The sequence below is a fragment of the Vicia villosa genome, unplaced genomic scaffold (assembly GCF_029867415.1).
Source record: "Vicia villosa cultivar HV-30 ecotype Madison, WI unplaced genomic scaffold, Vvil1.0 ctg.000589F_1_1, whole genome shotgun sequence".
NCBI classification, from domain to species: Eukaryota; Viridiplantae; Streptophyta; class Magnoliopsida; order Fabales; family Fabaceae; genus Vicia; species Vicia villosa.
Window position 1 is genome coordinate 255523 of NW_026705269.1, and position 14215 is coordinate 269737.

Consider the following 14215-nt stretch of genomic DNA (forward strand, 5'->3'; position numbering starts at 1 on the left):
GCTCATGCCTACGTTGGAGGAGTACTCTCGTCTGATTGAAATACCCGTGTACGCGCAAGATCCGTACTCCGGTTTGGAAAAGAATCCTGACGAAATTATCATTGCTGCAACTACTCCTTTGAACGTAGTCGACATCAGAACTCATATGGTGAGTAGAGGAGGAATTCAAGGATTGCCCTCCAAATTCCTGTTTGATCAAGCTCGGTACTTCGTCAGCATCCAAGATATGAGCGCTTTTGAGGAAATCTTGGCTTTGCTTATCTACGGATTGTTTTTGTTCCCTAACATTAACGATTTCTTCGACATCAACGCAATTAAGATCTTCTTAATTGGAAATCCAGTTCCAACCTTGCTTGCGGATGCTTATCACTCTGTGCATTCAAGAAACCTGCAGCGAGGAGGATTAATCACATGCTGCGTACCGTTGTTATACGAATGGTTCGTTTCGCACCTGCCAAAGTCTAGCACTTTCTGGAATATGAGGGATGGCCTTTACTGGTCACAGAAAATCATGTCTCTCACTCATACAGACATTGATTGGTGTAGTCCTGACAACGACGAAACCAAGATCATCTTCAGTTGCGGAAGTTTTCCCAACATACCCCTTATTGGAACTAAGGGAGGAATCAGTTACAATCCAGCTTTAGCCCGTCGTCAATACGGCTATCCCATGAAAAATATACCAAGTAACATCCAATTGGAGGGTCTGTTCTTCAAGAACATCGACGATCATGGCAACATGCTGAAGAAGGAAATTGTCCAAGCCTGGCGTCTTGTACACAGCAAAGGGAGAAGATTGTTAGGAAAACATCTTTGCATCTCCCTAGATCCTTACCTTCAATGGGTACGCGTCAGAGCATTCAAGCTCAGGATGCCATATCAACATCAAGAACCTATTCCCCTAAGGGAACCAATATACCTTTTCTCCACCGATGTTGAAAAACTACAAGCGGCATTAAACAAGGTATGCCAAGAAAGGAATGCTTGGAGGAACAAGTATCGAATCGTCAACACGGAAAACGTTGAGATTCATAACATCCTAAGAAGGAAGGATGAGTTACTTGAAGTGCTCGATCGACAAGTGTCACAAACGTCACTTTCTCATCATATCCCTCCTGCTTCCTGGATCATCGATCAGCTCACGTCAGAGAACGCTCAGCTCAAGAAACAGAAGAAAATGTTAGAACGTGAAGTCGGCTCTTCGTCAAAATTTTAGAGTCCTTTCTCTCAGTTTCTCTGTATTTCCCTTTTCAAAGTGTGTAAAAACGGCGTTTTCGCTTAATTAATAAAAGTTTGATGTTTCATAACGTAATTATGGTGTTTCCTTGAAAAATATTAACTTAATTGCATATCATACATCGCTTTAGTCGTACGCACTGACACGAGAATTGTCGCGGATCTAATAGTCACTTTCCTTTCTCCAGAAAGAGAGGAGGAGAAGGAGGTGAACCAAGACTTTCAAGCTGTCTCATCCATACAACACTCGTTCAAGTCGCAAGAAAAGAATGGAAGACTTTGAGCAAGAGAATGGAGAACTCAGAGAAGAGGTTAATACTCTCAAAGATGCTATTGAAAGGCTCAATAGCATGGTAGAAGCCCTGGTAGTTGCACAGAATCGACCAACGCCAGAAGAACCACAAAGGACTGTGGTTTCCGAGATTGTTTCTACTCCTATTCCTCAGTATACCATGCCACCCAACCGACCTTGGGGCATGCCGTATAACTTTATTCCAGAAGGGTACATACCCCCAGTTTCTGAAGTTCCAAGAGCTACAATGGAGATGCAACCACCGGAGGGTTACAAACCTCTGGAAATTGAAGTTCCAAGAGCAACGGCAATGGGTTTCACACAACAGAATGCTGAGATTCCAAGATCTGCTGTCATGGCTTCTCCACAGCCCATTATGCATACTTTTCCTCCACAGGGCGGACAAGTATATCATCACGCTCCCAGTGAGGACGCTGGCGTGTATGAAAGATTGGACGAGTTCCAGGAACAGTTTCTGCAAATGCAGAAGGAACTCAAGACTCTCCGAGGACAAGATCTATTTGGAAAGAATGCTGCAGACCTCTGTCTGGTTCCAAATGTTAAGATTCCTCACAAATTCAAAGTACCAGATTTCGAGAAGTACAAAGGGAATTCATGCCCACAAAGTCACCTCGTAATGTACGCTCGAAGAATGTCAACTCAGACTGATAATCAACAATTACTCATTCATTATTTTCAAGACAGCCTGACTGGTGCTGCACTCAAATGGTACATGAACTTGGACAGTTCAGAGATTCGTACTTTTCGAGACCTCGGAGAGGCCTTCGTCAAACAGTATAAGTACAATCTGGATATGGCTCCCGACAGAGATCAACTCCGGGCCATGACTCAAAAGGATAGAGAAAGCTTCAAGGAATACGCTCAGAGATGGCGTGAAGTTGCTGCTCAAATTTGTCCACCACTTGAAGAGAAAGAAATGACAAAAATCTATCTCAAAACTTTGAGTCCATTTTACTACGGACGAATGGTTGCAAGTGCACCAAGTGACTTTACCGAGATGGTAAACATGGGTGTACGTTTAGAAGAAGCAGTTCGGGAAGGACGCTTGAACAAAGAACCAGAATCTTCTATTGGTCCAAGGAAGTATGGAAGTTCTTTCCAGAAGAAAAAGGATCAAGATGTCAGCAATGTCTTGCACAAAATCAAGAAGAAATTTCAACCTCAAGTTGCAGCAATAACTCCGGTTGTTAACTCAGCGCCAGCTTATCAACCTCAGGTCTCGCAACAACAAATTCAACAAAGGTCGCAGCAACCTCAGCAGCAGGTTCGACCTCCAAATTACAACAATCGGGCTCCAAGGTATCCTGCCTTTGACCCAGTACCAATGCCGTATGCGGAATTGTTTCCAACATTACTGGCAAAAGGACTCATTCAGACAAGGAGTCCTCCAAATCCTACAAACAGTTCCTCACCATGGTATAAGGCTGACCAATCTTGTCCCTATCATCAGGGGGCACCAGGTCACAATATTGAGAACTGTTTCTCTTTCAAGATTGACGTCCAACGATTAGTGAAGAGCGGAATGCTATCCTTCAAAGATACTAGTCCAAACGTCCAAGCAAATCCTTTGCCGCAGCATAAAGAAGCTTCAGTAAATCTGATAGATCAACACCCTAACGTCATTCAAATCTACGACATTCGTCAGATAGGGGAAAATCTTGTCAAGATGCACGCTAAACAAGCTGGGTACGGCCATGTACCACCTCACAACTACTTCACATGCGATATTTGTCCAAAGAATAATCAAGGATGTGCCGTAGTTCAAGCTGCATTACAAGAACAAATGGACTTAGGATGGATTCAACATATCCGAGTCAGGACTGAACATGACATCAACATGGTTCAAGGATGTCCAGGAGAATACAAAATCTACAAAGTTGAAGATCTCGAAGGATCGGTAGTCAGGTTCCATAAAACTTTAAATGGACTTGCCTACTTTGGAACAGATTTCCACGCTTACAGTAGATGCAGAATTTGTCGAAGAAATTCACGAGGATGTTTGCGTGTTCGCAACGACATTCAAAAGCTGATGGATGACAATACCATTACTGTTCTTGCCAACAGAGAAGATGACGAAGTCTTTACCGTATCTCCTCAAATTAATCAAGTTGAACCAATGCAAGTTAAGTATGATAGCAGGAAGACAGCAATTGCTCCATTAGTCATCTACTTACCAGGTCCTGTACCGTATGAGTCCAGCAAGGCTATACCATACAAGTACAATGCTACATTCATTGAAAATGGTAAGGAAATACCATTACCGTCTGTTGTCAACATTGCTGATGTTAGTCGAGTCACCAGAAGTGGACGAGTCTTCAACAGAACAACAGAAAATGTGGAGAAACCTTCGGAGGAAGTACCACATAGGCAAGACAATCATCCGACCAATGCTGTTCAAGCGAAAGAAAATGATGAGATCTTGAAGTTAATCCAGAGGAGTGAATACAACATTGTAGATCAATTACTACATACTCCGTCTAGGATTTCTGTTCTTTCCCTGCTATTGAGTTCTGAAGCTCATAGGGAAGCTCTACAGAAAGTTTTGGAACAAGCTTTTGTAGAACCTGGCGTCACAATAAGCCAATTCAACAACATCGTTGCCAACATCTCCGCGGGAACTAGCCTAAGTTTCTGTGACGAAGATCTTCCTGAAGAAGGAGTAGACCATAATCTTCCACTTCACATCTCAGTTGGCTGCATGGGTGATGTACTCACAGGAGTCCTAATAGACAACGGATCCTCTCTCAACGTCATGCCGAAATCAACATTGTCAAGATTATCTTTCGAAGATTACCCTCTAAGAAAAAGTCATGTCATCGTCAAAGCATTTGATGGATCAAGGAAGTCAGTTTTTGGAGAAGTGGATCTTCCCATAACTATTGGACCTCAGACGTTCAAAATCACTTTCCAAGTTATGGATATTCCAGCACAATACAGTTGTTTGCTAGGTCGCCCATGGATTCATGAGGCTGGGGCAATTACTTCAACACTTCATCAGAAACTGAAGTTCATAAGAAATGACAAATTGGTAACCGTATGTGGAGAACGAGCTCTGATCGTCAGCAACCTGTCATCATTCTCCGACATAGAACCAAAAGAAGTTGTTGGAACTAAATTCCAAGCACTTTCCTTGGACAAAGGAAAGGAGAAAGCAGCGTCTATTTCTTCCTACAGAGATGCAATCCAAGTTGTAAAGGATGGCACTACCAGTGGTTGGGGGCACATTAATATTCCTACCAACAACAAGAACAGAACAGGAGTTGGATTCTTTCCAACATCATCAAAGACTATTCCAGGGATTGAGGTAGTTCTTCCAATTCAAGAAACTTTCCGCAGCGGAGGTTTTCTTCAACCTGTTCAACAAACAGTCAATACCATCGGTACGGAAAACACCGATGAAGAGGAATGGTTATCCTATCTTAACAAAGCAGGATACATATCCCTATCAGAGTCTGAATCACCTTGCTGTTATCCGACTAAGGGATCTGAAAGTAAGACTCAACCAAGCAATGACGAAGTTACAAACAGCTTCACCACCAGAAGTCATGGTTCATCAGAAGAAGTTCCTCCTATCCCCGAAGAAACCTGGGATACATTAGGAGAACCAAGCGGAAAATTCGACTACATGGTGAAATACTCCGCTCCTGAAAGTTCAAGAATCTCTCTTGAAGATATTGTTCCAACTGGATGGAACAGTGATTTTGAGTACCTCTCTCAGCCAAAAGAGATATATAACCCTTGCTATTCATCATCAGCGATTTGGTGAAATCATCATTGAGGATTATATCCCCAAGTCACCTTCCGAGGCTACGGATCTAGAGTTCACATATCTAGTCAATGCCATCTTGGGAGAAGAGCAAGACCAAAATACAGAAGAGGATGATCTCGAAAGTGTCTCCGACAACGAGTCTCTCCATTCAGAAGATTGGAAGTTTCCTCAAAAGAAAAACCGACATACTCCACTTGGAAATGGGTATGCTCACACCGCTCAGTCTGCTGAAGTAGAAGAAGATCGTCTGAGTGTTGCAAAGACAGTGGTTGGTAAATCAAGACCTACCACAGGCCAGCTTAAGCCTAAGGTTCCAGATTACTTAGTGCACAATGGGGTTCGCCACTATTGGACAGCTGTTGAAGTTTCAACTGTTGTTCGCACTCCTAAGTAGGAACTTTCACCGTTATTTTGTCCTCTCACCATAGCCCAGGGTGAAGAGATGTTTCATAGGGCTTTGCATTTTACTATTTCTTAGGAAAATGTCCCTCTTTGCTTCGCCCAAAGCAATAGAGTTTTGTTTTATAGGGTCTTTGTTCCAAGAAATGACTGTCCATAAATAAAAATGTCATTTTGTTCCTTCGTTTAGTTTTCCCTTTTCTTTTTTTCGGAAATTGGTAATCCTAAAAAACACCCTAAAAAACATCAAAAATTCCATTAACTGCATACACCGAGTCTTCCCTCGTTGTCTAAATAAAACTTATCACACATATGCAGATTAATCATAAAATACCCCGTTGAAACGTGCGATCGTATGACTTCTCCAAGCTTTGAGTTTCCTGTATTCGAGGCAGAGGAAGAAGAAGACGAAGAAATATCAAAGGAAATTTCACGATTACTTCAACAAAAGGAAGAGGCCATTCAGCCATACAATGAGCCTCTAGAGATCAGTAACCTTGGTTCCGATGGAGACAGAAAAGAGGTTAAGATTGGAGCTTCGCTCAGTTCAGAGATCAGAGAGAGTTTGATACAACTGCTCAAAGAATTCTCAGATGTCTTCGCTTGGTCTTATCAAGATATGCCAGGGTTGGATACCAGTATAGTGGAGCATCACTTGCCATTAAAAGCAGAATGCCCTCCGGTCAAGCAAAAATTGAGAAGAACTCATCCGGAGATGGCCATGAAAATCAAAGAGGAAGTTCAAAAGCAGATCAACGCAGGTTTCCTCGTCACTTCAGAATACCCTCAGTGGTTAGCTAACATTGTTCCCGTTCCTAAGAAAGACGGAAAAGTCCGCATGTGCGTCGACAACAGAGATTTGAACAAAGCTAGCCCTAAGGATGATTTTCCTTTACCACATATTGATATGTTGGTAGACAGTACAGCAAAATCCAAAGTTTTCTCATTCATGGACGGATTTTCAGGATACAACCAAATCAAAATGGCACCTGAAGACATGGAGAAAACAACTTTCATCACCCCCTGGGGCACGTTCTGCTATCGTGTTATGCCTTTTGGACTAAAGAACGCAGGGGCAACTTATCAAAGAGCCATGACTACGCTTTTCCACGACATGATGCATAAAGAAGTGGAAGTCTATGTGGACGACATGATTGCCAAATCAGAAAATGAAGAAGATCACATACAAAATCTGACAAAGTTATTTCAACGCTTACGGAAGTTTCAGCTTCGCCTGAACCCCAACAAGTGTACCTTTGGTGTCTACTCAGGAAAACTCCTTGGTTTCATTGTCAGCAAACGAGGAATTGAAGTAGATCCAGACAAAGTCAAGGCAATTCAAGAAATGCCTTCACCCAGAACCGAGAAACAAGTTAGAGGATTTCTTGGACGTCTGAATTACATCTCGAGATTCATATATCTCATGACTGCAACTTGCGCTCCTATTTTCAAACTTCTACGGAAAAATCAGAGTTGCGTCTGGACAGACGATTGTCAGAAAGCGTTCGACAGCATTAAAGGATATCTGCTCGAACCACCCATCCTGTCTCCTCCAGTGGAAGGAAGACCTTTGATAATGTACTTAACCGTCTTAGAAGATTCCATGGGTTGTGTCCTTGGACAGCAAGACGAGACGAGAAGAAAAGAGCATGCCATTTACTACCTAAGCAAGAAATTCACTGACTGTGAATCCCGCTACTCCATGCTCGAGAAGACGTGTTGTGCTTTGGCAGGAAGGTTAAGATGATAGAAAATTATTTCATCATGTCCTATCTTGAAGTAAATCTGACACTGCATGCGAGTCCTACCTCCATTTTTACCACCACTACCTCTAAAATTGCTGAATCTACCTCCACTAACACCACAAGATCCATCAAATTACCGTTGGGACTCTTGACTTGTAATTTGTGACTGAGCTTCTTGAGAGGCTATCGAGTCAGAGTTAAGCAGTGGTGTCGTATTGTCTTGAGTAACATTTACAGATAGAGGTTCATGAATTGGAGTGCAATTTTCCATATCTAACCTAACTTCATGTGACAGAAGCATCATTTCAGCAACAATCATTGGACATGGATCATCACGATCCTGAATGATAGACCTTAGCGCTTGATATTCAGTTGGAGGTCCACCGAGAATCCTCTCCAACTGATCGTGATGTGAGATTGGATCTCCAATTGATTAAAGAATGCCTGCCATCTACTAAATGCGACCTAGGTACTGCGCAATGGCGGGGTCTCTTTTTTTGATAAACTCGAGTTCATAGCAAAGTTGGGGCGACTTCACATAGATCCGCGTTCTTTCTAACTGATCTATGGCTGTCCATATTTCAAGTGCGTGGACGCATCTAACAACTCTAGGAAGAACTGAATCTGAGAGAGTAGTGAGCAGCCATGTGAAAAGGAGAGATGATTGTTCAGTTTCGGTGGAGAAGATTGTTCAGGTTCAATGGAAGCCACGGAGATGGATCATTGTCTCATGATACTATAATTCAGAAAAAAAGATGATGAATGCATATTCATCTTTAGTGAAAGAAGTAGAAATTTGTTATTGAATTGAATAGAAAAACTGAAGATTAGTTACAATGAATAGCTAGCTTGGGTTTTATAGAATGCTTGAGTTGAACTGAGTGTAACTGACTCAGTGACAGCTCAGCACGAGGTTGTTATAACAGCCTTCTAGAGTTTTCTAACTAATAAGATGGATACTGCTACTATAATCTAATAAGACGTCTCTCTTTCTCTGTCCAAGAATATTCTAGAATATGAATTATTCATCTTCGCTACTTTTCTAATATTGTTGGGCTTCTTGGGATGGATGACCTCTTTCGTGGTAAAACAAGGAGAATAAGCATAAAGCTACACAAGATATCTAGTTAGCCTTGCTTTCTCAATATTTCAGATAGTTCTTTGTATACTCATTTATGTTTTGAATTCATTAGGACAGCAAGCTCTCTGACCAAGACTCATACACCAACATCAGGATCCATCTTAGCCCAAAGAATGACACCTAATTCTCCTTTTCTAGATTCTATGAAAGAGAACTTGCTTGGTTCAGCCTTTGCCAGACAATCTGCCCCATCTTTGAAGATCAAGTCTACTCTATGTTTGGTAATTAAACATCTAGTTCTACTACTACTTTATATATGATTATGACATTGTTAGCATTTATATCTAATTGCATCAAGGTTTTATTCAGGTGTCCACATTAAGTTTTTTTGGTGTTATCAATCTCTATAAATCACTAGATAAAGGAATTAATCCCATGGTCTCAAACCCAAGACAGCAATTTGTGGTTTATGTTGGAAGAAAGCTTTTTCAGGTAATACAAGTCACAACTTGGTTACCTGTGTTTCAAAAATCGATCATTGTACTTGAAAAGTCATGTAGATAGATATTTATGAATTCATGCATATTAATTTCAGGATAGTTTGGAGGATGAAACAGAGGTTTTGCTTGACCCTAATATTCTCAGTGAAGATGGATACTTATGAAGATGTAGATAGATATTTATGAATTCATGCATATTAATTTCATAAGAAACTAACTGTTTTATTTGATTTTGCAGTATGTTACTAACTGCTTTTATCCATCAAGTGTTTGATGAGTGATAGCATTGTTGAATGTTGTTAATTGCATTGTTGAGTTTCATGAGCTTCCTTCTGAGTATATTGAGCATGAAGCACCTGAAACATTGACTGCTTCCACTCTTATTCCTAGTGTTGTTTATTGGACCATTTGAATCAACTAATCTATACTTCATAATAATTTTTCTGTTCAACTCAAGTTATTTTATCTGTTTTTAGGTTAGCATTGAGGTAGGAAGAATGATTTCTGCTTTACATACAAACTTGCACCATATATTTGACCAAGAGCTATTGATTTTTGAACAAATGTATCAAGATTCGCGTCAAGAGTCAACGAGGATAGAGAGTCAATACGAACTCGTTTGGATTCTGGTTGTGGAAAAGGGAACTGCGTGGACCAAAACGAAGCCGAAGTTCGAGAGGCTGCAATCAATGATGCCATGGTACCCAGTTTATGACCCTTCGCACAGTTGGAGGTATCTAATATATCTTTAGACATTGCTTTTTATATGTTTATTTACTCTATGGTGTATACCTTGTTATTTTATTGATGTTTTGTGTGTGTATCCTGGAGGTGGTTTCATAAAGCAAATCTATCGCAGTTCTAAAGATATGTGATGAAATGATATTTGTGATTATTGTGTTAGTTTGTAATGCATTTGTAGTATAGAATTTGGAACTTGTAAGTAGGGTTTAATAATGGTTTATTTAGAGTTTAGACAACCTGGTGCTATAAACTCCATGTGATGGCCTTATTGTGCACTAGTAAAAGGTTAATTCTACAACTCAAACTTGTGGACTTCTAGACACACAGTAGCGACACTCCAACTATTGTGCCAAGGTTGTGTTTGGATCACATGATTATTACCATTTGGGTTAGAAAATATGATAATGAAAGTGATATAAAAACTATATCTATACTCATTTTCATATTATCATATACTGACATATATGATTCTAACAGGCTTATAAATATTTAAGATAGTCTTAATAGAGTTCAAAATAAAATTAGTTAGTCATATTTGGGGGCATACTAAAACTTCATCTGTTCATTATCTTTTGTTCTTATTCGAAAGTTGCAATTCTTCTGACTTTCAATTCTAGAACCTTTGTGGCTTAGTTTCTTATCAAAATAAAGTTTCTTCATAATTCAGCTCAACTAAAATTTACTAAAATATGTTTTAGTTAATCAATTATGTGTGATTTCGGCTGAATCTAAATTTGCTAATTCTAGCTTAGTTTGTTATGTGTGTTTTGGGTTAGCTTTTGATTAAAATATCTATGAACTGATTTGGTAAATTGGTTTATAATTGAGTTTGAAATTAAGTGATTGTAACTCGGTGGGAGAACTGACATTTAATTTTTGCAAGCAATATTGCAGTGAGCAAGAGTCGCCACCGACTTTTATTTTGTCCAATATCTTGGAAGGGTAAAAAGAACAGAAAAAGACCCTTTCTTAAGAAAACGGGCTCGGGGGGTAGATTATGAAAAGGGAAGGTGTAAGCACCCTTTTCATCCGTAGTTGCCTACGGGCTCTTAATTTGCTTAGCTCATGTTTGCTTGTTTTGTTTGAAAATAAATATAAGGACTTTAGCTTAAAAGCATAGCCTTGGTCTTTGAAAGAGTATTGAAAAAGATTTTTTTAATCGAGCTAGGCATATTAAGAGCACTACCCTACATTAGTCTTTTTCTATGCTTTTTATCCTTCTAAGAAAGAGATAGGGCTATCCTTACCATTTGGGATAGGTAGTCCTATTGATTGGATGTTCGGGACAATCGAAGGGTCATCGAGATCGTTGAAAGCAACAGGTAGAGGTACCTTTAGCAAATTCGAAGGGACAATCATCATTTCGTAGGCAACCATTTGAGGGACAAGATCACGTATTCGTAGGCAACATCGAGGGTCATCGAGGGACCGTGATCTTTGATGATTTTTTAATCGAGGGACGTTTGCTATAGGCACCTCTATATTCGAGGGACACGACCATTGTTATTCGTAAGGCAACCAAGAGGAGAGTACCCTAGAGGTGCAAGTGTGGATTAGTGTTTATTTTCAGATATTTATCTTTGAAGTTAAGTTAGCTAGCGTCCAGTTATTATCTTGCCATACAATCCTATTAACATACATCTAACAATTATATAGCAGTTATAAGGTGCAGAAAGTAAAGTGCGGAAAAGTAAATCCTACGCTATTACATGGCTTCGGAATGGGGATTACAAGTTTAAACACATGAGGATAAAAATTATTACAAACCCCAAATGAAAATTAAAGCGGGAAGTAAATGATTAATATGTACGAAATATTGAGCAAAGCTCGTGAACGTCCATGAAGATAATCCAAATGCCTCAAGATTGATACCTCACAATCAAAATAAAAAATGTTAGAAGCACAAAATAATATATGAGAAAAGCGGTAGAAATATGGACAAATATTAATCGAAGATTAAACAAAAGGAACTAAAGTTAATACAAAATGGAGGAACTATTAAAATAATTAGATGAAACAATTAGTAACAAGAATAAAATGGAGGTGTGAAAAATAGACTGCTGGCCCGAGAAAATCGACACCCAACCAGAGGGGTGTGCATTGCTGGAGACATGGGCGGTTATAGAGGAAAACCGAGTGGGCTTTTAGGTAACATTTGGCCCAAGTCAAATTAAAGAAACCACAACCCTAAAAAATTTGGAGCTAGCCGTCCCCACTCTCCATTTTCGGCCTCTCTCTGCTCCAGCATTATCCTTCTCCTCAAAATACTTTGCTCTCCCTCTGTTTTTTTTTTTAAATCTTCCATGGCTTCAGAATCTCAAAATCGGATTACAAGCAAATAGGCAAACCACAACAAACCACCACAAAATCTTGACAATCAATTTAGGAAAACAAGAACCTAAACTATAAACCAGACAGTTCAGTGGCAACAACATAGCAACAACAATTAATCAAAGATTTAACACAAATCAATTTAAATAGCAGAAACATGTAAAATGAGCAACAATATCGAGAGAGGAACCGCAATCGAAAGTGAATCGGGTTACCGTCAGAGGTGAGATATGAATCTGATACTCTTGCTGTATCTTTAATATTCGTGTTTCTGAAACTTCCTCTTCTTCTTTCTTGCGTGAAGTCAAGCCGTGGTTCGTTGTGTGCGTATTGCAGAGTGACGTCGGCACGATGGAGTTGCGATTGAGTTGAACGATTGATAGATTGAGGATGCGTACGATGGCTGTCCAGTGTTATTGCCGTCGGTGTGGCTGTTCGCGGCGGAGAACTGTGACTGATTCGGATCTGCAACAGGGACGTAGATGATTGCGATTCTGTTGTTGATGGTGGAGGGATGAGAGCCGAGCGGCTTCGTCTCGGTGGATGGCTTCCGATTCTTCAACTTCTTTTTCTGCAACAAAAAAAAGAGACAAACAAACATTTGTACAGATCATGGTGTTATGGTTTTGTTTAGAATGCTGTGTAACTACTGTGTTAAATGAAAATTGTTATGAATTGCTTTTATTTATGAATGTCGGCTTATGGTGATTCAATGGTTAAAACTTTGAATGAAATGCTATGGTATGGATTCTTGATTTATGGATTGAATTGGATTTGTGTATTATTTACAAGTTGAGATGTTATATTATGATGAAGGTTTTTTGTGTTTTGAATGATTCTTGTATTTTCTGCTGTGAGGTTAAAAGCATGTGAGGTTATGGTGATGTTAGAAACAGGTTTGATCCAGATGATTGAAAATTTCCTGGGCAAGAAAGCGGTTTGTGAAAAGTTAGTCAGCTAAAAACAAAACAAGAAACAAAGGTTTTATTTATTTATTTTTATGAATAATATAAAGAGCTCTCCATAGCAGGTAGTGTATATACGTATATATGTGGGATGTTAGAATGGTGCAAAAAATAATAATATGTATTTCATGTGTAAAAACAAAAAAGAGTGTCAAAAGTGGAATGGAGAATTGTTAGTTGTTGATGTAAAAACATTAGCTTTTTAGAATACGAACCATCAGAATCGACATCATATGGTTTAAAACTGCAAATAATTTAAAAGAAAAAAATTGAAAATAAGAGGGCGGCCTCATATATAAATCATCGGCCGAAAAGATTTAGAAAGTTTAAAAAAGGTTTGAAAAGCTTTTGTGAGAATATCGGTGAGAAGTAAAAGAATTGTGAGTGATTGTTGATAATTGTTCATGAAGAATGAGTGTACAGAGTCCTCTATTTATAGGATGAGAATTAGCTTAAAATCACTCCTAAAAAGGAAATGATCCAACCCCAAAAAAGATAAAAATAATAGTAAAAAATGACAAAAGTGCACCAAGCCAGATTCGTACCCATGACCTTCTGTTTACAAGCCTTACTTCCTAACCAACTAAGTTATATTATTTATTTGAAATAAAAAACCAATTGAAGGTGTATGAAGCATCGGCCAACATTTTCTATTTATTAGAATATGAGCAATTTAAGAGTAAACTACTATATTTTAAAAATAGAATTTCAATCGAATATTTATAGAATTCAGGATGTCAATGTAAATGAATCCAAGATTTTATAAAAATCTAATTTTGAAAATAATTTTGAATTTTTTCTTTTAAAAGTGTGGGCAAATTTTGGGGTATGACATTGATCTTTTCATTTTTTGTCATGGAATGAGATATATAAAATATCTAATGAGATTAAAATATCTATATTTTTATAAACTCAATCTTTTTTCTATTTTCAGGCAGCCACTCAGTTGCTATCTGCAACTATGATTATCCATGCCCATTCAGTGCCTCCTACTTCAGTGTCTACTCTGTTTCTGCGTCCATGGTTTCAAGAAGATATAGAATGTTGGATGGAAAGTGGATTCAACATGGTTTCAAGAAGATATTGAATGTTTAATCTTCTAGAAATTATGTTTAACGATTTGAGTTTCATG

The 14215-nt window shown here is 39.0% G+C and overlaps 1 long non-coding RNA gene across 1 annotated transcript; it reads left to right on the top strand.

The window, feature by feature from the left end:
• The first annotated feature begins 11916 nt into the window (after positions 1–11916).
• LOC131629663 (uncharacterized) lies at positions 11917–12877 on the top strand. Its single transcript, XR_009292067.1, has 2 exons — positions 11917–12341; positions 12423–12877. It is a non-coding gene; the product is annotated as an uncharacterized LOC131629663 (long non-coding RNA).
• Positions 12878–14215: the final 1338 nt, after the last annotated feature.